The sequence below is a fragment of the Macaca mulatta genome, chromosome 7 (genome assembly GCF_049350105.2).
Source record: "Macaca mulatta isolate MMU2019108-1 chromosome 7, T2T-MMU8v2.0, whole genome shotgun sequence".
In the NCBI taxonomy this organism is placed as follows: Eukaryota; Metazoa; Chordata; class Mammalia; order Primates; family Cercopithecidae; genus Macaca; species Macaca mulatta.
Genome location: NC_133412.1, coordinates 24,724,360 through 24,747,953, shown reverse-complemented (window position 1 = coordinate 24,747,953; position 23,594 = coordinate 24,724,360). Strand labels below are relative to the sequence as shown.

Sequence of the window (23,594 nt, the reverse complement as noted above, 5' to 3'; positions counted from 1 at the left end):
CACCTAAATCTTGCACATTTTCTGGTGAGCTATTTCAAAGTAATTTGTCTGAAAGCAATTTATTGGATTATCTTGTTTCATATACCCTATTCTATTTATCTTTTCCCTAAGAAGAATACACAATTTCTCAGCCTCCTCAGAGAAAGAGAGAGTAAGAGAACTTTGGTAAGAGAGTTTAGGAAATCAAGAAGGGTTCCAATAGGATAAATAAGAATTTCTTCACTACTTCTGGGACAGAACTCTTAAAGTTAATAACAATAATGATAAGGATAAATACCACACATGAGAGTGCTTCGTGGATTACAAAAGGCTTACAAAAGCACTATCTCTTTCAGACTTTGGATTCAATGACCCACTGTGAGTTAGAGAAGATAACATCATTCCCACTTCATGGCAAGCTTAAATGGTATCCCCAAGGTCACATATTTAGCAAAGGGCAGGCAGGAATCTAACACAGGTTTTGCAATGTCACACCCAGTGACCTTTCCCAAGTGTACATTTCTCTTCCTTTTTGAAATAAATTCATTTAAGATATAAAAAATAGTATTTCTGAGATCAAGATTTTCCAAAGAATTTTCCACTGAATCGTAATTCCATGGGATGTTATAAAATGTGACAGAATGAAAAGGAGTGTAATAAGCTTGGAAAATGCTAAGCTAAAACACGTTAAAGTGTAATATTTCTCAACGCATTTAACCTGCTGCTGTGCATGGTTGCGTGCCGTGACTTGACTGTACATGAGTGCATAGCATCTTGCAGATCTAGTGGCTGTGGACTATGCAGTATACGGCAGGTGTGTGTTTCTCAAACTTATGTGACCAAGGGATCACTCTATTGATCAACACCTTCTGTAGTTTGTATCCTAGAACACACACGATGGGCAATGCTGATCTCCATCAGTGCCTCCTTTCTCCCCATTAAAGTTCTTCACATTATGGATACTTGCAATGTCATGTCTTTAAATGAAATTAAATGATGCTATCACTGTAAATGAACCTTACTTCAACACAATCACAAAAGAAAATGCAAATATGTCTTATAACACCCTACTGGTATTTGAAATTGCATTTGGTACCTGACTTATTCATTCCTTTTTACAATAGTTTAACCCACATAAAGAAGCATGTGATTTCTACCATTTAAACCCTATCAGTAAAATGATCATTATGTCTTTTTAACGAAAATATTCTCTTCAGATTTATGACTTGCATCTGGCAGACAAAAACTGTGTAATTTATACAGTTCATTACCACAATTGTAACAAGAATAAAAATCACAGCAGCCCTTAGGATATTATAAAACATATTCAAAACTAGTCCTTTCTAGCATTGGGCTTTACTTAGGGGAAAAATATTTGGTATTATATTTGTATATGTGTGAGAGAAAGAGTTTGAGTTTCTATACCCTGTAGGGAGTACACATCGGGGATGTGCTATTATATGATAATGAAAATGTAAATAAAAGACCAAAATCTATCTTCAAATCTGTCCTTCTATATTCCTGTGCTTTTAAACTAGCAACTCTTGGGACAAAAGATTTTACTAGCAATGGTTCTAAGGCCCTATGCTTCCCTGTATAAAGACCACATCCTCACATACCCCACAATGTAGGACTAGAAGACAGGTGATTCAATTAATCCTAATACTTGCCTGCAGGGTACTGATGATCAAAACTATTCTGTTTTGCTCTGCATCAGAAGCTCTGCAGGTTCTTGTGATAAAATGGAGACCCATTAGACAACAACACCTAATAAAACAGAACAAAATAACAAAACTTTAGCACCAAAGCCATGTATGGTAGTACATGCCTGTAGTACCAGCTACATGAAGCTAAGGCAAGAGGATTGCTTGAGCCTAGGAATTCAAAGGTAGCCTGGGCAACACAGTGAGATCTCATCTCTAAAAACATAAATTTAAAAAACTCTTGAACTAAGCTACTTCAGATCCTAAGTCATACAAAATCCATGCGTATATTTTTGTAGAATTTGGAAACCCATCAAAAATTCACACAAAAGGCTTTTAAGGCATAAGACAAATAGACAAAATAGCATTTATTAGTATATGGAGCATAACTAAGGAGTGTCTTATAGGCTTTTTCCCTTCATTATTACAAAACACCTACCTATGGCCAATATACACACAAAATCTCCAGCAGAAAATGATTAAAAGTAATTAGAACAGGTGTTTATTAGGCTGGAAAATTAGAAGGGAGACTTTAGATCATAAATGGAAGAGAATAAATTTGTTCCTAGTCCTAAAAGTGTACCTAGATTCCGTGAAAATTTGAAAATGGAGGAAAAGGTATCTTTACCTTGCTTGAACCTGAGAGGCGGAGGTTGCAGCAAACCGATATCCCACCACCACACTCCAGCCCGGGGGACAGAGTGAAACTCTGTCTCAAACAAACAAACAAACAAACAAAAAAGTATCTTTACCATTTAGGCATAGTGAAACAAATTTCAGTTGCATTTAAGAAGAAGGTGTGGCATATAAAACCACAGCAGTATTATTCCAAGGGGTAAAAGCGCTAAAGCACAGTACAAGGAATTAATGTTCCTTTTGAGGGTATGCTTGATTAGCCCATCAGCCTTGTAGGCCAACATGGATTAAACATGGGTTTCTGTTGGGGGTCAGAAAACAATACCCCAAAGTATGGTGCTTTCGCTTGCTGAGCACTTTGAACTAAAAATAAATAAAAATTTATTTATTTATTTATTTATAATTAACAGGTCTTAGAGGCAGCCTCAGAATCAGGGACTTTTTGTCTCAGGGTTTCTCTTCTCACTCACCAACTGCAGATAGGGGATCACTCTAAAAGCTCCCCTATCTCGCTGAGGAAACCTTTTCCTCCCCCAAAAAATAATGCAATTGTCTTAAAACTTCCTCATTAAGAATCTCACTAAATAACCAGGGAAGGATTAACCACCAGAGACGAGAAAAGACTAAAAGTCATCACCACAATTAGACAGACTTTTCAATGATTCCTCTGAGGGAAGCTCCGGGAGATTGCCTGGAAAACTTTATCTGCATAATAAGACAAGTTCACGGTGCAGTTCCACCCCTCACCTTTCCACAACTCGTTGCCGTCACCTCCAGAGCTCAGAGGAACCGTGTCCCAGACCATTTTCTGCTTTGGGGGCTCATTTGACTCCCCTAAACATCATTTACTACCCTTCAAAATTGCCTGCATCTCCCACGTCCCTCTCCCCGATGAAGAGGCTATGTAAGCCTCAACTATGTGGCCCTTTTGAGTCTTATATTTTGTATGGCTCCCATGTACACATTCACATTAATCAATTTGTATGCTTTTGCTCCTGTTAATCTATTGTCAGTTTATCTCAGCAGACTTGAACCTTCAGAGGTGGGAGGGAAAAATTCCCTTTGCCCCTACAATTCATACATCTTATTCAAACTTATTCCACCTACATCAGTAGGACCTAGCTCTGATTTTCATTTTCAGATTTCTCAAGCTCTACCACTTGCTTTGCATCAAGGATATTCATTACATTGTCGGGGGATGAATGGATGAATAAATACATTAAAAAATAACTCTAGGATAGAGACAATGTCTCAGATATTTATTTTGAATCTGATAGATTTGACTAACACATATGGTAGACAAAATTTTTATTTCATTAAAATCTGTTTTATTTCATCATAACTGATCTATAGAAGCAATTGAAAGCACAACCCATTTTTTCTTTTCAAAACTGATTTTCTTTTTTTTTTTCTCATTTCATGAAATGTATGCAATATCTTAACGGCTCTGTATATATTCTCAATCCTCTTTAAATTTCCATGGTAGACATCTATTCTTGATTACCAGCAGGAACTAGAGGTATTGGCAAATAGTCACTAGGTAGTCTTCCAATCAAAGGATGTTTCAAGTGCACTCTTCTAGTTAGCAAAGCTACGCTCTAAACAAATACATTGAGTAGCATGATAATTTGTTAATTCTATACATGCCATTTGCTGCTTCAGACATTGTTTCATCTCTAGGCCTTCACTGGTTTCCTATTTAAAATTTAATAAAGTTGCAAAATTCCATGACTCACAGAATCATTCTCTGAGCTTTTGTTATATTAGATATAAGCAGAAAACGTGAGTTCTTTGTCTGTCAATTATGGACAAACAAATTATGCCTGGTTGCAATGGTAACTGTCATCTTTAAATGATTTTTAGTATTATTTAGTACTCTGAGCAAGAAAAGCACTTGGAAACAGTAAATGCTAAACTCTAGTGGGTTTTAGATAAACCCCACCACCAATGCACACACACATACCTGTCCCTGCCAAACAAGATTGTAAAAGAATAAAATTAGAACTTGCTTACTGAGTCCCTTAAGTCTGAGGAAAAATCCATACTTTAACTTGTTTACTGTAGTGGTGAATATTTCATATACATCAAGACACATTATTACATATCCAACACATGAAGTATAATTTTTCACTTGAGGAAAAAGAATTGATTTCTTTATCCTATGTATTTGTAGTTGCTGTTTTTCTTTAGTATGTCATCTAAAGGTTGAATTGTAGTCTATGTTTCTTTGATGAGAACTAGGAGTTTCATTAGACAAGGTCCCGGGAGGGCTATCAAGTATGTTATTAAATAAGCTTTGACTTAAGGAAGCAAGAAGGCAGATTCAGAACAATTGTAAGCATTCAAATAATTCTAGGAACAAGAAAGGCTATTTACTAGCAATCTTTATGTGGCTAAGAATGCCTGGTACCTGATGGTGAAGACCATTTATGAATGGAGTAGGTCTGAGTTCTAGGTTCCAAGGCAGCTATAGTTTCTCAAATACACTAGTGTGAGTTTCTATTTTTGGTGTGCAAAGCGGGTAGTTCTTGGGTTGTTCTGATTGATCTGAATGTTCTATCACCAAAAGTCAGAGTTAAATGTTCCCTAAGCAAAAGTGGTGTGGCCCATCACTCTATAATATATGCATTACAGCACACACAGAAGTGACTCAGAGTCAACTGGAAGAAACAGAAACTCTGCTTCTAACTCTCATTTTAGCAAAAGGCCAAGCCTTGCCTTTTGGTTATATATCTTTGTTAAAGGTTGTTTTAGCCCAAAGGTCTTTTTTTCTCACTCTTACCAATTTCCTTTAGGGTTGGGTTTCTGTTTCAACTGAGTTGTTTTGATGATAGTGTTTCCTTTAAGATGATTATTTGTTTAAAGTTCAGGCTAATAAAAATAACTTATCCCATTAAAAATATTCTGGAGAGCATAAGAACATTTTAGGATGTTAATTGCTCATGTTACCAGTCATCCGTGAAACATATGCCAAAAATGCTCTGAAAGGTTCCAAAATGTCTCTTGCAGTGATAAATCTTTTACAGGTACAATTATGTGGAAGCAGAAATAAGAAGAAGTACATCCAACATCTGGAGTCAAATGGTTTACTGAAGTAAGATTACAAAATTAAATTTAAATGAACTTAATTAAAAGGGGAGGGGAATGTAATTTAATATGGACATTCATCATGTCCTCATTGAAGTTTCTTCTAGCACCAGAAAAACACAGTGAAGTCTGAATACAAAAGTTGGATAAAGCCTCTAATGGAGTGTGAAAAGATGACCAAAGAGACACAGTCAGGCAGAATATATTCTCTTTTTCTCTTTGCCATTTAAATGACATGGAATACCCAACTGTTTTGAAAAGGTAGTATCAATCAAGAAACTGAGCTTGGAAACTTATCTGTTTTAACTGTCTCTACTGTTTGGAGTTTCATTGTGCATACTTCATCACTTAAAGATGGTGATTACTGGGTTTGGTTTTTAATTCAATGATACCTGACTGAAGACTCCAACAAGATGCAGTTATAAGAAAACGGACGGACGGATGGACGGACGGACGGACGGAAGGAAGGAAGGAAGGAAGGAAGGAAGGAAGGAAGGGAGTGAATTAGTTAATTTTAAATTAAATCACCTGCCCTTTGGTTTTCACCCTCTAAAGAAAAATAAATAAATAATGGACCCCTTAACATTACGGTTCTGAGTTATTGCTGCTCATTGAATAGTTTCTGTCTTCCTAGTTCTCAAACATTCTGTGCTGTATGTGCTAAGGAAGATGTATGAGGAAATCAAAATTACACACTATGAAGTCACATATCTATAATTATGTGGAGACAATAGAATTTTATTTTACTAAATTGATTATTTATAGTTTCTAGAAAAGGCAGTCAAATGTTATTTTACCCTTTGTAGTTCTACACACTACGGATATTGTTAGAGGTTAACTTTATGAAAACTTTTTACCATCAACTGACACTCATGTTCCCATCATCTCATCTTTCCCTTCGACCTCATAAATATTTAGTTTTTGTCATACATGTCATTGGCACCTTTACTTCTGATCCCCCCTTATCTAGAAGAGAGGCTCCTAATACCTCCCCATTCCAACCACAAATGTAATCTAATATGGTACACATTCATCAGTCAAGTGAAAAGTAAAGGCAAAAAAATCCTTAAGCAGAAAAATAGAGTGAACAGTTGAGGACGCCAGAGAAACAGAAAGCATCAAAAATAAAGCATTAAAATTAATCTATCACCTGAAGTCAAAACCAAGGAGTAGATGATAAACATAAATTATTGGTGCATATTTATTTAGGACCTACTCTTTATAAGTGCTGAGCACTTTCAAACACATGAGGGTAGTTAAACATAGCAACCCTATGATAAGAAAATAGAGGATAACAGCACTTCACTGACGTCTTCAGCATTGTATAGCTGGTGAGCAGCAAAGCCCGACTTTAAACACTAGTCCTTTCCTGCCATATCCAGCGCTCTTACTCTATATGGCACTGCCTCAGAAACTGCAGGTGGTGAGAACCTGAAATTGAGAACCTAAGGGAGATTGAGGAGTATAACAAGAGGACTGACTCTTGTCTTAGAACGTGAATAGAGAAATAACCAATGGTATAGGTGAGGATGAAAAGTGAATAATTTTAACTGTTAAGAAAAGTTCATTTATCTAAATCATGTGTTCTTCACTGACTCATATCATTTACTTCCAATAAAAAGTCCAAACATATTAGACTTTAAAATCCTTGCAATATCTCTACATTGTAAGAGAAGAAGAGCAATAGCAATTTTATGGTTCACAATAACCCCAATGGTACTGATGGTCTCTGTCACTAACTGTGATCCTAATTCTATTCATATCTACTTCATATGTACACTTTTTTGTTCTAGAGAACTGAATAGCTGCCCCTAAGGTCACAAACAGAAAATAACTTTACTTTTTGGAGACAGTGGGCCTGAGGCCTTAGATTTCATTACAACTTGCATTTTATTAGAGTCCCATACCACAAACTGTATGAATATTATCATCCTTCCCCAAAAGATGTTGGTTTTAGAATTGTTTTAGATAAAAAGAGAAAAAGTTAACAGTCACTTATGATACAGCAACAGTTCAGCAAAGGCAGAAGGTCAGGACAAACAAAGGAGAGGACCACTAGGACTTGCAACGCACATACCTTTAAACAGCTCAGAATGCACAAAATAGAAGATGAGCAAAACTATGGGGAAACTAGTATGCACAGAGGGGGAGAAGGCAGTACTTCCAGAGACACTGGAGGCAATGGACATAAAGACAGTTATTCATTCATTCACAGCATCAAGGAGTAGAACAGGTTAGGAGAGAAAATGAGGGGAGGGGGAAGAAAGGTTTATAAACAGGTTGAAGGGAGAAACAGCACAGATCACAAAAGAATGCTTTAAATGATGAAAATAAGCTTCACAGTCTGTATATGACAAGCCCAATAATACGATATTCTACTGATGAAGGAAGATAAAGGTATCCTCTGATTAAAGTTGAGCCATTGGGCTCTGTAATGATGAACTCAGAGGGAGTCAGCCCATTTAGTGTAAGACCACTGAGCTGAAGGCCACTGTTTGGTTCGACTTAAGAGGGTATCTGTGTGTTCTGAGCACATCACCCTTCTGAAGGATAACAGTCTCCTCAGTAACAGTCAATGGTCACCTGAGAGCTCTTCATGTTCTTGGAAAGGTCTGTCACACCCCCAAAACTTGCACATAACTCTCTTTCCTCTCAACACTCATAGCCTCACCGCCACCACCTGCCCTGGACCAGCAGACCAGCTATTATCGGACCACGGCAGATCAGTCACCACACCAGCCCAGCACTACCAGGTCATCTCTTATCTCCTCTTCTCTAATCCTCATGTGGCTTTGTTCACTACTTGTTCTGATCTTAGCCTCATACCTCCTGAAAGTCTTTCACTGAATCCTCTGGGACTTGAGGTCAGTCATCAGTAAATCTGCTTATTCTCTACTTCCTGTGGAAACTTCCCTTTCACCGTTTTGCACTAGTTGAGATCTGACTGCCCACATACTCATTCCACTAAAGCCCTTTCAAGAGGTAGCTTTTACTCTCCTAGATCCCTCTTATCAAGGAGCATAAAAGTATAGTAGATGTCCTCCGTGTTCTTCATTACTGTGTCCAGGCCTTTTGTCCTTCTTCCTCAATAAAACTCCAGCTTTCTCTTTCATGGCATCAGGATGTACTCCCCTACTCTTCTTGGTGCTTCCTCCACCATCCTCCAGTTCATTCTCCCTCCATTCACTGGAGATTTTAGCAAATGGCTCATTATCACTTTCTCTAATACTATCCCTATTTAATTTTTGGCCATTTTCATATCCAATGGCATGATCCTTCCAATAACCTGTTTTTCAGTTTCTGGACTACTTTGCTTTTAGAGATTTCATCAGCCATCCTTCTTGAGCCACTCACTTACACAGTCAAACACTTGACTTTGTGGTTATCAATAACTGCACTCCTTGCAAGAATCTCAATTTTAAATATTCTCTTCTATGATCATGATCTCTTATTTTTCCTGGTCACTCCTTCTAACACCCTAACTCCTACAATTCTAAAATCACACAAGGACCTGAAATTCACTCTCTCTGTCCCTGAGACATAGCTCTCTCATGAAATTCTCTCCCTCCTTTCCAGCTTAAATTCCATAGAGCATCATTTTAATCTTTTCCTAGATCCTTTTTTATGTTGGTGAACTTTCCTGGTGAAATCATAACCCTTCTTAAATTCAATCAGGTGATCACTGTATGCTTGCACTTACGCAGTCTAATGTGATTGACATTTGCTAAACAATCAAAAGAGAACTTTCATATCCTGTGACTACCATCTCTTCCCACCTATCCACACCTTTCTTGTTCTTACAGACAAGTTATTTGTGCTCTTAGTCCAGGGCACCTTGTCTACCTAGGCACAGGACCCTATCCTCTCTTCCTGAAGTTACTGAAGCAGTCTCCTAAGTGGTCTACCTACTTATGTCTTCTCTACCCACCCTGTGAGTTTCTTCCTACTCTGCTATAGGCTTAATGTTTATGTTCTGCCAAAATCCTTATGTTGAAATCCTGACATTTTAGGTGATGGTATCAAGAGGTGGGGTGTTTGGGAGGGTGATTAGGTTATGAGGGTATAGCCCTCAAAAATGAGATTACTGCAATTATTTAAAAAATCCCAGAGAGCTTTCTTGCCTCTCCCACCACGTAAGGACAAATGGAAGGCTCCCTCTATGAACAAGGAAATGGGCCCTCATCAGACACTGAATTTGTTGATGCCTCGATCTTGGACTTCTTAGCCTCCAGAACTGTGAGAAATAAATTTCTGTTGTTTATAAGCCACCCAGTATAGCAGCCTGAACAGACTAAGACACATTCTTGGCATGGCAGCCAGAGTGATCCTTCTAACGATTCAGACTGAATAGCCTCCCTGTTAATTTTCAAATATACTACCCATTCTCTTGTCCCAGAGCTTTTGCATTTACTGTTCTCTCTGCCTAGAACAATCTTCCTCAGATTTCTGCCTGGCTTGCTGTCTCATTTCCTTGAAGTCTTTTTCTCAGAAGGTATCTACATAGAAAATCTCTACCAGGCCACCCCATGTAAAGTTCAGCCCCATATACCATTTCATATCTCCTCTTTTTTCTTTTTGCATTCATCTATATATAAAAATATATATGGGAATATAAAATATATAAATGCTATATTTTAGATATTTTTTTCCCTGCATCGTTTATCTCCTCCATTGAAAACTAACTTCCTTGAATGCAGACATTTTTATCTGTTGGGTTTACTTCAGCATCCCCAATATATAAAACAATGTCTAGCAATATCTACATGGTGATTGATAAACATTTGTTCAATGAACGGCTTGCCAAAAAAAAAAAAAAAAAAAAAAGGATGCATGAGTGATTAGGAAAAGAAAAAACAAAATGATTAATGCCTTTCACATAGAAAATTAATATTTAGAAATGTCAATTTTTACCATGATATCCTCCATTTATGAAATCAAGATTTCAGGGGATCCAAGGACACAACAGTTGTCATGGTAGTGCCATGAAAATATGGCACTACAGCTCACTGAAAAACACACCAAAACAACACTAAGAATTCATAACAATTCTAAAATTACTATTTTTAATCTTAGCAGTAATTGTCACTCCTTAAACAATAGATATTTGGTAAATCTTGCCCCTTCAGGCAACCTCTGAGAGTTTTACTTTTAACGATAACTCTTTCCTACTTTCTCAGACATTCATATTCTCTCTCTCTCTCTCTGTCTCACACACACACACACACACACACACACACACACACACACACACACAGAGTATAAGCAGATAAGAGTCTAAAAGGTAAAGTACATAATCATGGGATGGTATGGCAGAGTATATCTTCTTGTCTGATATGAGGATGAAATCATAATATGATTATACAATATATGTTTCTCATCTCTTCTTTCCCTCTATCTCTAAAACAAATAAATATTAAATATTCAAGCTTTTAAAATGTTTCTGGAATCATGTTTGTGTCTTTTACAATAATATAATGTATCTTTAGATATTTAATTAAAAATTTTTGCAGGTGGTTGATAAAACACATTATTAAGAACTGTAAGTCCCCTTTCCCCTCAATTTAGCAGAATCTTTTAGTGATACAAAGATTGCTTTTATCAGAGGCTCTCAATCTGTCCCAATTTTTCATAAGTCACTGAGCTCCAATGACATTTTGTCAGATGCAAAACTTGAAAATAAAAGAAGAAAATTTGCTTTTGACTTTATTACACAAAAAATGTCTGAGTGATAGATGGGACCATTGCAGTTATGGCGGTTCTCGGGTTCCTGTTGTTAGTCATGGGTTATTTTGATCAGCTGGAAAGTAATAAGGGGTGACTAGAACAGAAAATACTTGCAGTTTTCTGGAGCTTCACAAAATACTAATAAAAATAGCTGAGATTTGAGAGACTCTACTAGAATCTCTGTCAAATTCCATAATGTCCTGATCCCCTTCCTGGGAAGGGTCCTAAGGAGCTCTCTTTGCTGATTATATCTTACCTCCACATTGGCTTTGGGGAGAAACAGAGGTCAGTGATTGAAAAGAGAAATTACCTTTTGAGTTGGGAATGCTAGAAATAATAGATGTAGCCAGATCTGCCAGATTGTGAGTACACTGTTTGATTGAGTTATTAGTCCTATGATCTGCTATGATGATTTCAAACTAATTTTCAAGCTAATTGGGTCAGTTATAAACACATGGAAATTTGGGTGGAGTATTTTAGGACAACATTTCCCATACTTAACCTTATTCTCATCTTAATTCTCTTTGGTTACTTTCCCAGATTAGTCTCAGAATTTTGTGACCAAGGAAGGTTTAAATTAAGTTCTAACATGAGGACAAAATAGACCATACCCAGGCTTGAAGGAGCTATTAGTTACTTTTGTTCTCTTGGGATAACAAATTGGTAGAAATGAGGGTGGATTTTAATTGTCACAGAAGGTACAAACAATGCTGCCATGTGACTGGGGGTCTCGGGACTGGGAAGGAATATCGTTATCATTAGGGAGGACCATAGCGCACACAAGTAAGTATCTCCACAATGGTGACCTTGGCATGGTGTGCAAACTTTATTCCTAAATAAAAAATAAATGGATGATACTCTTGGTTGGTATTTCATATGTCAGGCAATTTCTTTGACCCACATCCATTATGTTAACGTTCTTCTCTAGCACTCTGGATAAAAATTTGGGCCACTATGTTTAACTTCATCCATTATTCATAGTCCTTGATTGCTTCTAACATTAGTACATGAACTGGGAGCTCTGAAAGATTTTTTATGTCATGTGTAATTGTTGGAATTTCCTGTGTATTTAATTTAAGTTACATTTTCCAACAACTTGGCTTTATTCTTAAAGGACATGTGATCAACAGTTCTTTGCAAGGGCAAAGATTATGGTATGTTCCAGCAAATTGTGTTTGTTGACCTAAGACATTTCCCCCCACCCCTAACTCATATTGATTGTCTACAACATTTGTAATGAAACAGAGTCAGAGAGTAAACTCAGGGCTATGGGGGTATATTTGTCTTACAGATCAAACACTTAAAGCAGGATTTATGGAAGCAGAAGGCTGTGGGTCAATAGCTAAAAAAAACCTGGATTGTAAACAATCAAAGGACTTTCTGAGGTGTGAAGGAGAGGAGAAAGGAGACAGGAGCGGGTAGAGAGGAGGAGAAGGGGCAGGAAGATACACAGGGTTTGCTATGGTAGGAAGTCTGCATCTGAAAAGAATTAGAGGAAAGGAGGTCTGAGAAAGACGGCTTTACCACAAGGACGAGCCCCAGAGACCCCTTCCACTCCCCTTACTGACAGGGATTGTATCGTAAACATTTCCTCTGTACTCTCCCATGCTCTCATTTGGAGTAATTTTAGAACACTGAAATTTCGATCAGTGCATCAACAACACTAAAAATAGATACACATACAATTCAGGGAAAGTTATAATGATTGCATTTTGTTATCATAATTTAATAAGAACAGTCAAGTGTATTAGAGCTCAGAGCAACTGTAAGCCTTCATTCAGTGTGAAAACATAGACCAGATCGATGAAGATGCTTTTCTGACCTAATGTTCAAATCAGACAAGCGCTATTAACAAGGAATCAACTTTCTAGCAATACTAAATTCTGTGTAGTGATTTTAAGTTCCACAAAGTATTTTTTACTTATTATTTTATCTCCAGCTAAGTCTGCAGAGAATAGAGTAAGTAGTAAACCCCTTTTACAAATTAAAAACTAAGGACTGACATTTAGAGGCTATTTAAAATCTTAGAGACAAAAGAAAAAAAATCTTATCCAGCAAAATCAGGTATGGTTTTTGCTGTGGTACATTGTGGTAAGATTGTGGTACATTGGTGTCTACATTAGTGCTTTTCTACTCTGTCACTCTACATGATTATATTATTTCTCAAACAAGTCTATCTGTTCAACAGTGTCCTCATATGCAGAAGTGGGACAGTATTCTGTATGGTCCTTGGTTCTCTACAGAGACAAGAAGCTCCAAGGCTAGTTCTAAGAAAATCTTCCCACTTTCTAAATGATGCAACTCAATTTAGCATGGTCTATTGGATTTTATTTTAGTTTAGTTTAGTTTATTTTTTTTTGCAGGCTTTCACTTTTGATAACAAAAAGCACAATTTGATACACACAGGTTCAGATGAAATGATGAGTTCTGTGGTCCAGATGTGAGCTGTAGGCCACTTTCTTATAGGCTTATAATATCATTAAGGCCAATCATATGCGTGTTTCTCTTACTTTGTTTTCCTCCTCACATTGCTCAGCTTTGGGGATTTTTAAAAGCCCTGTTCAGTTTAACTCAGCCCCTTCTGACATCAAAGATTTAATGACTCTAATTAGGATGTTATCTTAAACTCCATGCACATATGAGGAAACCATGACTTACGTATGGAAGTTAGGCTTTGGTGGTAGTTCCTAGAAAGCACTTCTAAATCATGAAATAAAACATGAAACTCAAGTGCAAAGTTATTTAATTTTCAAGGGGAATGTAATATTCAGATAAAATAAACCATAATGATACATTCATTTACTTTTATATGCATAAAAGTGTGAAGTTATATCATCACTTCCAGGTATCAGTTTAAGTAATGCATCTTCCAAGCTATTTTACAATCATTCTTCCATTGTTCCATAAATAGATTTTGAGAATACAAGCTGTTAAACTAAAAGTTACTGCAATAATATGACTGAATAAAGCAGCGAGGCAATTTGAAAAGAATATACTAAGAGGACTAAATAAGAATGCTGAATTTCTAAAATATATCCTTCAGAAATTCACAGATGTAACACCACGGTCAGCACACAAGAATGAGCAAATCAGGCTTCTCAAAGTCACATTTTACTCAATGCACCATGGATCTGCAATAAGACCACATGAAAATTGGGACTAAGAAATATATAGAAACTTTATTAGTGGCTGAATGCAGTGGCTCACCCCTGTAATCCCAGCACTTTGGGAGACCAAGGCAAGAGGATCACTTGAGGCCAGGAGTTCAAGACCAGCATGGGCAACACAGTGATATCCTATCTCTATAATTTTTTTTAATTAGGATGGCACAGTGGTGTTTGCCTGTAGTCCTAGCTACTCAGGAGGCTGAGGTGGGATGATCCTTTGAGTCTAGGAGTTCAAGCCTTCAGTGAACTGTAATTATGTCTCTGCACTCCAGCCTGGCTGACAGAGCAAGACTCTGTCTCAAAAAAAAAAAAAAAAAAAAGAAAAAAGAAAAAAAGACAGACAGAAAGAAAATATATTAAAATGGTAGCTCTCAAAGAATTGAATGTGCCAAATATAGGTTTACTCCATGAAGATCTGGCTTAAAGGAAGATGGTAATGGAACGTGTATTATTTTTTAATTTAACCTATTAAATTAAACAACACAGGGTCCAAAGAATCCACCGAGGCCTAGATGATCTTGTTAGACTATTTAACCCTATCATGGTGCAGTTTCTACTTTATATTGAAAATGTGTCCAAAGATGGTGCTCTCTTTTATTAAGAATGTAAATTTTAATTACTTTTTTCAGTATTACATTTTGGCCTCAGATTTAAGGGAGAGAGTATATGTGTGTTTGTCCACACATATATATAAATGCACATACACACAGAGGAGTGGGAGACTTCCCTTTTCAAAATGATCTTCCAGTAACACAATTTGCCATCCATCTGTCAACAGTCACCATTATCACTCTCTTTTTAAGTAATGGCGTACAGATGTCTCGGATGGCAGCAAGTGTCCAGTGTGTGGAGGTACACTGTCATCGGCTTACAGAATCTTCATTTTTACACAATCTCCTAGCTAACTGCAAATGTGGTTGTTTTAGAAACCAAATATCTGGACCCGTGTTAAGGGTATGACTGCCCCATGCAGAATTGAAAACAGAGTCACTTTCCCTTTCTTTCTCCCCATTGATCTTTAACTGTGTGTCCCTTTGTGCTGTACAATCATATCTCTTCTGAATACACAGTTTCGTTGTTCAACATGGAAACCATTTCCTCCACTTAGCCCAATGATGCAGACACTTAAAAAATCTAATTATTAGTTTTCCTATTTTCACTCATACCAACAAACACTATGTTCAATATTTATGGATTATGGATTTATCTTGTGTTTGCATTGGTTTTGCAAGTAGAGATCTTTACTGATCAAAAAAGATACACCTAAACAACCTCACTTTCGCATCTAATGGAAAAAGCCAGAACCCAGTAATATTTAATGCCCTTCGTTGTTATATATTTAAATCTTACCACTGCAAGCAAATGTGAAATCCTTAAATTGCTGGCCTCAGTGTTCCCATGTCAGCTGGCATATGCTCAGGTTGGAGATCCTGCCAAAAGTCAAAGGAAAACATTCATGAAACAGAGCCTGATGGATGATTATTCTAATCCTGTCTGCCCAGCACTGTCGGCAACCTTGGTTTATAAATGCCTGCTGCTGCTTTAATGATAAGACCTCTTAAACACAGCTGAACGCAGTGCACCAGTGGATTTTCTTTTTTTTCCCTCTCTCTGCCCTAACTAAGAGACTGATTATTGATCTCTACCTGGATGTTCCTATTGCGAACAGGCCATTCATGAATACAAGCAGGACGAATAATGGTACACGGCCTAGGTAGTTTTAATAAACTGCAGTCAGGACATGGTCTCTGTGGGGGAAAAAAGTAACCAGCCCAATTTTAATGAAGTACGTGCTTCCATGACTGCAAAGTCGTGCACATCCTACGGGCCACACATTGGGTAGCAGAGGGCAACTGCATTTTCACTGAGTCCCTTGTCAGTTTGGATACCCTATACTCTTACTCAAGAGACGTTTCCAAATGCCCTCTATTGCCCTTGAAATGAGGCTCTGAGGGCTGGAGTAGACTTATCTTGCTCTGACCACACTACTGGAATAGAGGGATCTGAACCCAGGAGTGGCTACACAGACACACAAGGAATGCAAGCCCACAGAAGCACTCAAGAATCCCAAACCTGAAGACAGAGGAGGTGAAAAGCAGCTGAATTAATATCCCCAGGAGTTCTATGAAGCCTCTTTGAAAACCAGAGAAACCTTAGTTCAGAAATAGAGCAAGGTGTTTTAAAGTTAGAAAATGTCAGACTTTGTCATTCTTAGATGAGTTTTTGTTCTGCCAGCATATGAGTGTGTATGTTAGCTTGTTTGATGCTAAGAGGAGATGTAAGTTTTACATTTACTATCTGCTGAAGTATTTTTTTTTTGAATAACACACTTGATATTTCTGTATTTCAATAAAGTCAAGCAGAACTAGAGGGGTAGTTCTTCAATGGCAGGAATGCATGCAACTGTGAATATTAAAACAAGAACTCAATCCCAGCACTTTGGGAGGCCGAGGCAGGTGGACCACAAGGTCAGGAGATCGAGACAATCCTGGCTAACACAGGGAAACGCCCGCCTCTACTAAAAATACAAAAAATTAGCTGGGCGTGGTGGCAAGCGCCTGTAGTCCCAGCTACTCGAGAGGCTGAGGCAGGAGAATCACTTGAACCCAGGAAACGGTGGTTGCAGTGAGCCGAGATTGCACCACTGCATTCCAGCCTGGGCAACAGAGTAAGACTCTGTCAAAAAAAAAAAAAAAAAGAAAAGAAAACTCAGCTAAGGAATCATCTGGAAAATGAAGGCCACCAAGAAGAAATGTTGATACCCTACACCATGTCCACCATGGCATGAGTCAGGCCACAGCCACTCATCTCCTTGTATTTAAGTGGAGAGAAAAAAACATTTTCTTTGAAAAATTAAATGGTATGTTTTCCATACCTATATTATTGTCTGAATCCTGCATTACCTCACCATTTTAAAGACCAAAGAATCATTTAGGATAATATTATCATTAGGTCAGTTTTGTTAAAGACTGAAAATATTTGGGCAAGTATTGAGAACGGGTGTTTTCAAATGTGAGTGTGCATAAGAGGTTTTGGAGAGTTTGTAACAACACAGATTCTTTGGCCTTACTTCCTAAAGATTCTGAATCAATAGGTCTGGGCTGCGGTCCAGGACTCTATGCTATATATTTTCAAGAAGAACTGGTCATTTTAATGTACCTACCCCAAAGATCCAATTCAATAACTAATTAGTAGAGGCCTCCTTCAGATTCACTTAATGAGAAAACCTTTTCTGTTTTAGCCAGCCCCTTGTTGTGTTATCTGACTATGGTTGACGAATGTGGAGCACCGAATTTAGCAGAAGTATTTGTAAGAGAAACAATAGCTATAACATTTAAAAGGGGAACTGGCTTTTTACAAATCAGAAACTGCCATCAACAAAACACATGAGTAAGACTTATTTGGAGGCCAGATATAAACCTAAATTTGGTCCAATGTGTTTTGATGCTTCTTGCACAAATGAAGCTATTAAACCAAAGAAGCCAGAGGCACAATTCCCATCACATGTAAAAACATTCCAGCCAGGTGCAGTGGCTCATGCATGTAATCCCAGCACTTTGGAAGACCAAGGCAAGCGGATCCCTTGAGCCCAGGAATTCGAGACCAGCCTGGACAACATGGAGAAACCCCTTCTTTACCAAAAAACTACAAAAACAATTAGCTGGGCGTGGTGGCACGTGCCTGTGGTCCCAGCTACTCAGGAGCCCGGGAGGTTGAGGCTGCAGTGAGCCGAGCACTCCAGCATGGGCGACAGAGCCAGACCCTGTTTAAAAAAAAAAAAAAAATCCTTAAATATTTGGTTCCAACCCCGACTTTCAGAAATAAAGTGTTACATAGGGTTTTTAGCCCGAAATCTAAGACCTGCCTCCCCGCACCCCACCCCACCCCGCTCCCCTAACACACAACCCTGACAATAGTTTGCAAATTTTATGGATTTACTTGGGATGCATTTGCTCCTGCCATCCCTTCTCCACTCCCAGCAGGTCCAGGCTTTGCATCAGAATTTAAGGTGGACCGTGACTCAACAGATGAAGAGCCTTTGGACTGGTGTTCTGAGGATACTGGTCCTAACCTTAGCTTGGCTTCTACTTGGTTTGGTGGCTTTTGACAAATAACTTCACCTCTCTACAACTCAGTTTTCTCATCTATGAAATAAAAAAAGCTGAATTAGAAAAATCTGAATATTTTTCCAGCTTTACAATTCTAGGAAGTGCCAATAAAATTGGGAGCATCGGGCTGGAAGGTATCTTGACATTGACATGTCTTTGGCTAATCTCCTCATTTACGGGGGAGGAACTGAGGTCCAGAGAGTTTACCACACTCTGTAGTATGTGGGACATATCATTACGGTGGAAGATCAAAAATGGAACCCAGAATTTCCACCTCATCCACCAACTCACTCTTCATTCTAATGCACAGTTAAGTTTCTAAAGCTCTATTTCCAGCTCATATTTTCTCATTGGCCGAGGGTGCATTTCAGGCAGGATTTTCTTTTCTTGGCAGAGAGAGGGGTACAATGTGTTCTTTGGGGCTCTCTCCCAGATTTTCTCCAGGAGAGAACATATGCCCAGGTCCCCAGAGAATTGTGCTCCCACACTCACAGCTGTACGACAGGCAAGAAAAAGCTGTCTACAAGCTTAAATAAACTATCAGCATTTGCAAAAGTGCTATGAGGTGTCTTCAGGAAGTGTTCCAGGAGAATTGCTATTCTAAAAAGATAAAAGATCACTAGGTTCTCTTGTCCTGGATTTTACCCTACACTCAGACATTAATACTTGAAGTGCATCAGTGATACTCATTTATTCATCCAAAGTTCAACATTCAGTAAGCACAACTGGCAGCAAAACAGAGAGAGTCCTTGCACTCATGCAGATGAGTGTCCAGTATGGAACTGTAGCCTCCTGCAAGTTCTGCTGTACTCCTGCCTGTGTGCTTTGGAAGGCAGGGAGAAGCACCTACTCCCCAAGAGAGATGCTCATGCTTCCTTTGAGTTGCCCTCTTCTAAATTACATAGTTCTGGGAGAATCTCTATTATCTGAGCAGGAATCCGTTTATCCAAATTGCTTTTGTTGAACCTAACAGCATCAGGCTCTGTGCGTCTTTCCTCACTGTGCCAATCCCTATTTGCTTATTAACACTTTACTTGTCCAATAATACCTAGATCAAATTCCCCCTTTTAATCTCTCTGTGCAATTTTATCTCATGTACCTTAGAATGCACAGAGCAACCTCATTTATTTCTTGGTTATAACACTGGAAGTGGAAGAATTTTCAGCCTTTACTAGTGTGCAGGAATTATAAGTCATTTAGTTTACCCTTTTTTATCGATAAGGATAGTGTGATATAGAAGGAAGTCAGAGTCATTGTTAATAAATTGTTATAAATCAAAAAGAAGGAAATGGAAAGTACGTTTTTGTTAGTTTTTGTTCTGTGTATGTTTTCATGAGATATTTTAAATATATTATTTAATCTAATTCTTGGAAACACTATTCAGTAGATATATTATTACGCCCCATTTAGAGGTGCAGTAAGTCTCAGTGGGGATAAATAACTTAAACCAGGTCAAACAGCTACAAGTGGTAGCTGGCAGAGGTCGGGCTCAATCCTAGGCCTGTCTGAGGATGCCAGAACATGCCAAGGTAGTTGTCTTACCCACCACGCCTCTCCACTTCCACACCAGGTCACAAGGATGGGAGGAGAAAATGCTGAAATTTACTGAGAAGGGGGTTTGGATAGCACAAATGAGAAACTGCAGGTCCTTGACAACTTGGTCAAGAGTCCTATCTACTGCCCTCCTTCTGAGGCCCAACCTCAGACTCTGTCAGTCTTCACCACGTCCTTTCACAGGGAGATTCCCAACACACCCACTCCACCACCACCACCAAGGCGCAGAGAGGAGGGAGAAGGGGTGAGGGCGCCATCTCCCTGTGAAAGGATGATGCAAACTGACAGCAGCATCTGCAAGCATCTGAGCTGCTGGCTGGTTACCCATCCGATGTGCCTTGACAATCATGCTAAATCTTTAAGTCCCAGAAAAGATAAGAACTCAGAGTTGTGGAATGTAAAAACTGCAGGTCTGCACTTTGTCTATACCACTTTTAAAGGGCATCTCCCAATCTTCCTTTCCAAACACTACCCACCTTATACATATATGAGGTATTTGGCAGCTTTTTGCACCAAGAAGGTGGATAGGAACTGGGCTTGACAGGCGAACGCTTCAACTTCTCTGTTCCTCAGTAACAACACTACATCTCCTTCAAGTAAACCTTTCCCAAATATTTCTGTAACAATGACAGCCTAAGTACCTCCAAAATAATGATGATAATCACACATTCTGGTTGTTTGGAATTGTTCACTTTATTAAGTATTTTCGTTTGTTTTGTGGTTATTTTTGAGACACAGTCTTGCTCTGTTAACCAGGCTGGAACGCAGTGGCATGATCTTGGCTCACTGCAACCTCCGTCTCCTGGGCTCAAGCGATTCTCCTGCCTCAGCCTCCCGAGTAGCTGGGATTGCAGGCATCTGCCACCACGCACCACGCCCGGCTAATTTTTGTAGTTTTAATAGAGACATGGTTTCACCATTGGCCAGGCTGGTCTCGAACTCCTGACCTCAGGTAATTCGCCTGCCTCAACTCCCAAAATCCTGGGATTACAGGCATGAGTCACCCCCCACCCGGCCTACAGCATTCACTATTTTCACTTAATTTCCACCACAAAAACTACATGAAGTGAATAGGACAGTTTTTTGTTTTTAAACTTAGTTTTCTTTTTCCTGTTTTTGTTTGTTTGTTTGTTTTTGAGGTATGACTGACAAAAATAGCATACATATCTAGGGTACACGATATGATGTTTTGGCATAGACATATATTGTGAAATTATTACCACAATCAAGCTAATTAACATACCCATCACCTCACAAGTACTTTTTTTTTTTTTTTTTTTTTTTTTTGGTGGTGAGAACACTGGAGATCTACTCTCGTAGGAAAGTTCGAGTATACAATACATCATTAATAACAATAGTCACCATACTGTACATTAGGTCTCCAGAACTTATTCATCTTATAACCGATGGTTTGTACCCTTTGACCAATATCGTTCCTTTTCCCCTACTCTCCAGACCCTGGTAGCCACCCTTTTACTCTCTGTCACTATGAGTTTGACTTATTTTCAGAAGTCAGAATAATTATTAATAAATTATTATAAATCAAAAGGAAGGAAATGGAAAGTATATTTTTGTTAGCTTTTGTCCTTGGGTATGTTTTTATAAGCTATTTTAAATCTGTTATTTAATCTAATTCTCAGGAAACACTAGTCAGTAGAGCTATTATTATGTCCCATTTACAGGTACAGGAAGTCTCAGTGGGGATAAATATCTTCAGCCAGGTCAAACAGCTACAAGCAGTCGAACATTTTCCTCCATTCCAAATTCTTCAGGCAACATTATCCATGTCAGAGTCATCCAGCTCCCTGATTTTGTTGCCCTCGCTATGTTCATATAGATTGAGCTTTGTTGCTATTTCACTTTCCCCAGTAGCTGCTGATGGTAAAGTTACCTGACTACATATATGCAAAGTTGTATATGACAGATAATTTGTACACTCAGACCTTTTCCTCACTCCTTTCATTGGTTCAGGAAAAGAAAGTTGAAGCCTCGTGCACAGAATAGAGAACGGAAAGGATATGCTAAAGCAGCTTCCTTTCAAAGAGCAGTTCTCAGGTCTCCCTGCATATAGCCCCTCCCCGTGAGTGAAAGTGTGGCAAGTACTTCTGAATCGCTGTAGGGCATGTGGCTCTACATACATATGCATAATGTCCTCTTCACACTTTGGAGCTACCAGATGCCTGGTTCTGCTGGGAAGAGGTTTGGTAACCCACTTGAAATTATGAGGATTCATAACTCATTTATGCAAGCTGCAGACCCCCCTAGATGACATCTCTTGCTCTAAAGAATGATTGAGAGAAGGATGTAATAGAGCTGAAAATGACAATGAAATATTAGCAGTGCAGTAGAGTTTATATAAGGCCCCCAGCTAGATGAGGGAATTATACAAGTCAAAAGAAGAGGCACACCTTCAGGCAACACGAGAAGCAGAAAACAAAGGAAGCAAGAACTGTCTAGGTGTCAAGGACTGATTTTGTTGCTATGGGAAAGGCCCTGAGGCATTGATTCCTTTTATAGGCTGGTACACAGCCCTCAATCCTGGACTCCTCAGGCTAGTAAGTTAGGTGAAGCTCCTCCTCCACTCCCACTTGATCCTTAAAAAGACTTAGCCCTCTGAGGTAGTGGAATGAGTTTGTGGGGTGGTGGAGGAGGGCGATGTTTAGGATGGACTCACACTAGGTCCTGACCCTGTTTGAGATGAGACTTTGTAACAGACTGGGATCCGCTTCTCCTGGAGCCACTCTCTCCAACCAAATCCTTCCCTACCAGCTCTCCAAATTTTGTTCGGAAACACTAAGCTCATGCCACCTCCTCCAATCCCTTAAAGTCGCCACCCCTCCTCCCTGCTACCAACACACTCCACTCAGGAGACTAGATTCCTGCTCCTCAGAAGAGAACACAAAGTCCTGAACAGCCGTGTCCTTCTTTTCAGCTCTTGTTACATGGCACTGCTTCCATCTCCTGAAACACTTCCAATACGCCCTGCCTTTGCATTGCTGCTTTCTCCTCCTGGAGTGCCCTTCTCATTTCTCCCCCTGGGGACATTTCCTACTCATTCTTTAAGAAGCAGCTGCCACTTGACCGGCGAGGTGAAGACTTTCTCATGGCACCTTCCACACATCTCTACTTGACCACTTAGCACTCTCCACTCGAATTCTAAGCTACATATTTTAGCCTGCATGAAACTATGGATTTCTGGAGTACAGGAGCAATGCGTGCAAATATACCTTTTTATCCTTTACACTGAGCAAAATATCTGGAATATATGAGCCTGATAAATACATGTTGATTGAAAGAAAATGAATGAATTACTCACTAATTTCTCTCCCACAGGCTTTTAGCAAAATAGCATGTGAGCCCTTACCATTCTCTGAGACACACTATAGTGGTGATACTGGAGAAAAAGAGACAAGAGATCAGAGTACTAGCTGGGCATCTTTCTCCTAAAGCCCATCCCTGAGGGTAACTTTATTTTCCCTGTTGATGGCACCCCTCTGATCCAATGTTAGGGTCCAATCAGGTCACAGCCTTAAAGGTCTTAGAGAGGGGTGGTGGTCTGTGCTACAAAGAGCTCAGGCTTTTCAATCAGATGGTCCTGTGATAGAATCCAGGCATTTCCACCAGCAGCAACTGGA

At 38.9% G+C, this 23,594-nt stretch overlaps 1 long non-coding RNA gene across 1 annotated transcript in view; it reads right to left on the bottom strand.

Moving 5' to 3' along the window:
- The window catches only part of LOC144329864 (uncharacterized), a 191,496-nt gene extending 175,767 nt beyond the window's left edge, over window positions 1-15,729 (bottom strand). The window contains exon 1 of the long non-coding RNA XR_013395564.1: window positions 15,647-15,729. This is a non-coding gene — a long non-coding RNA (uncharacterized LOC144329864). The remainder of the gene's footprint in view (window positions 1-15,646) is intronic.
- Between the last annotated feature and the right edge of the window lie 7,865 nt (window positions 15,730-23,594).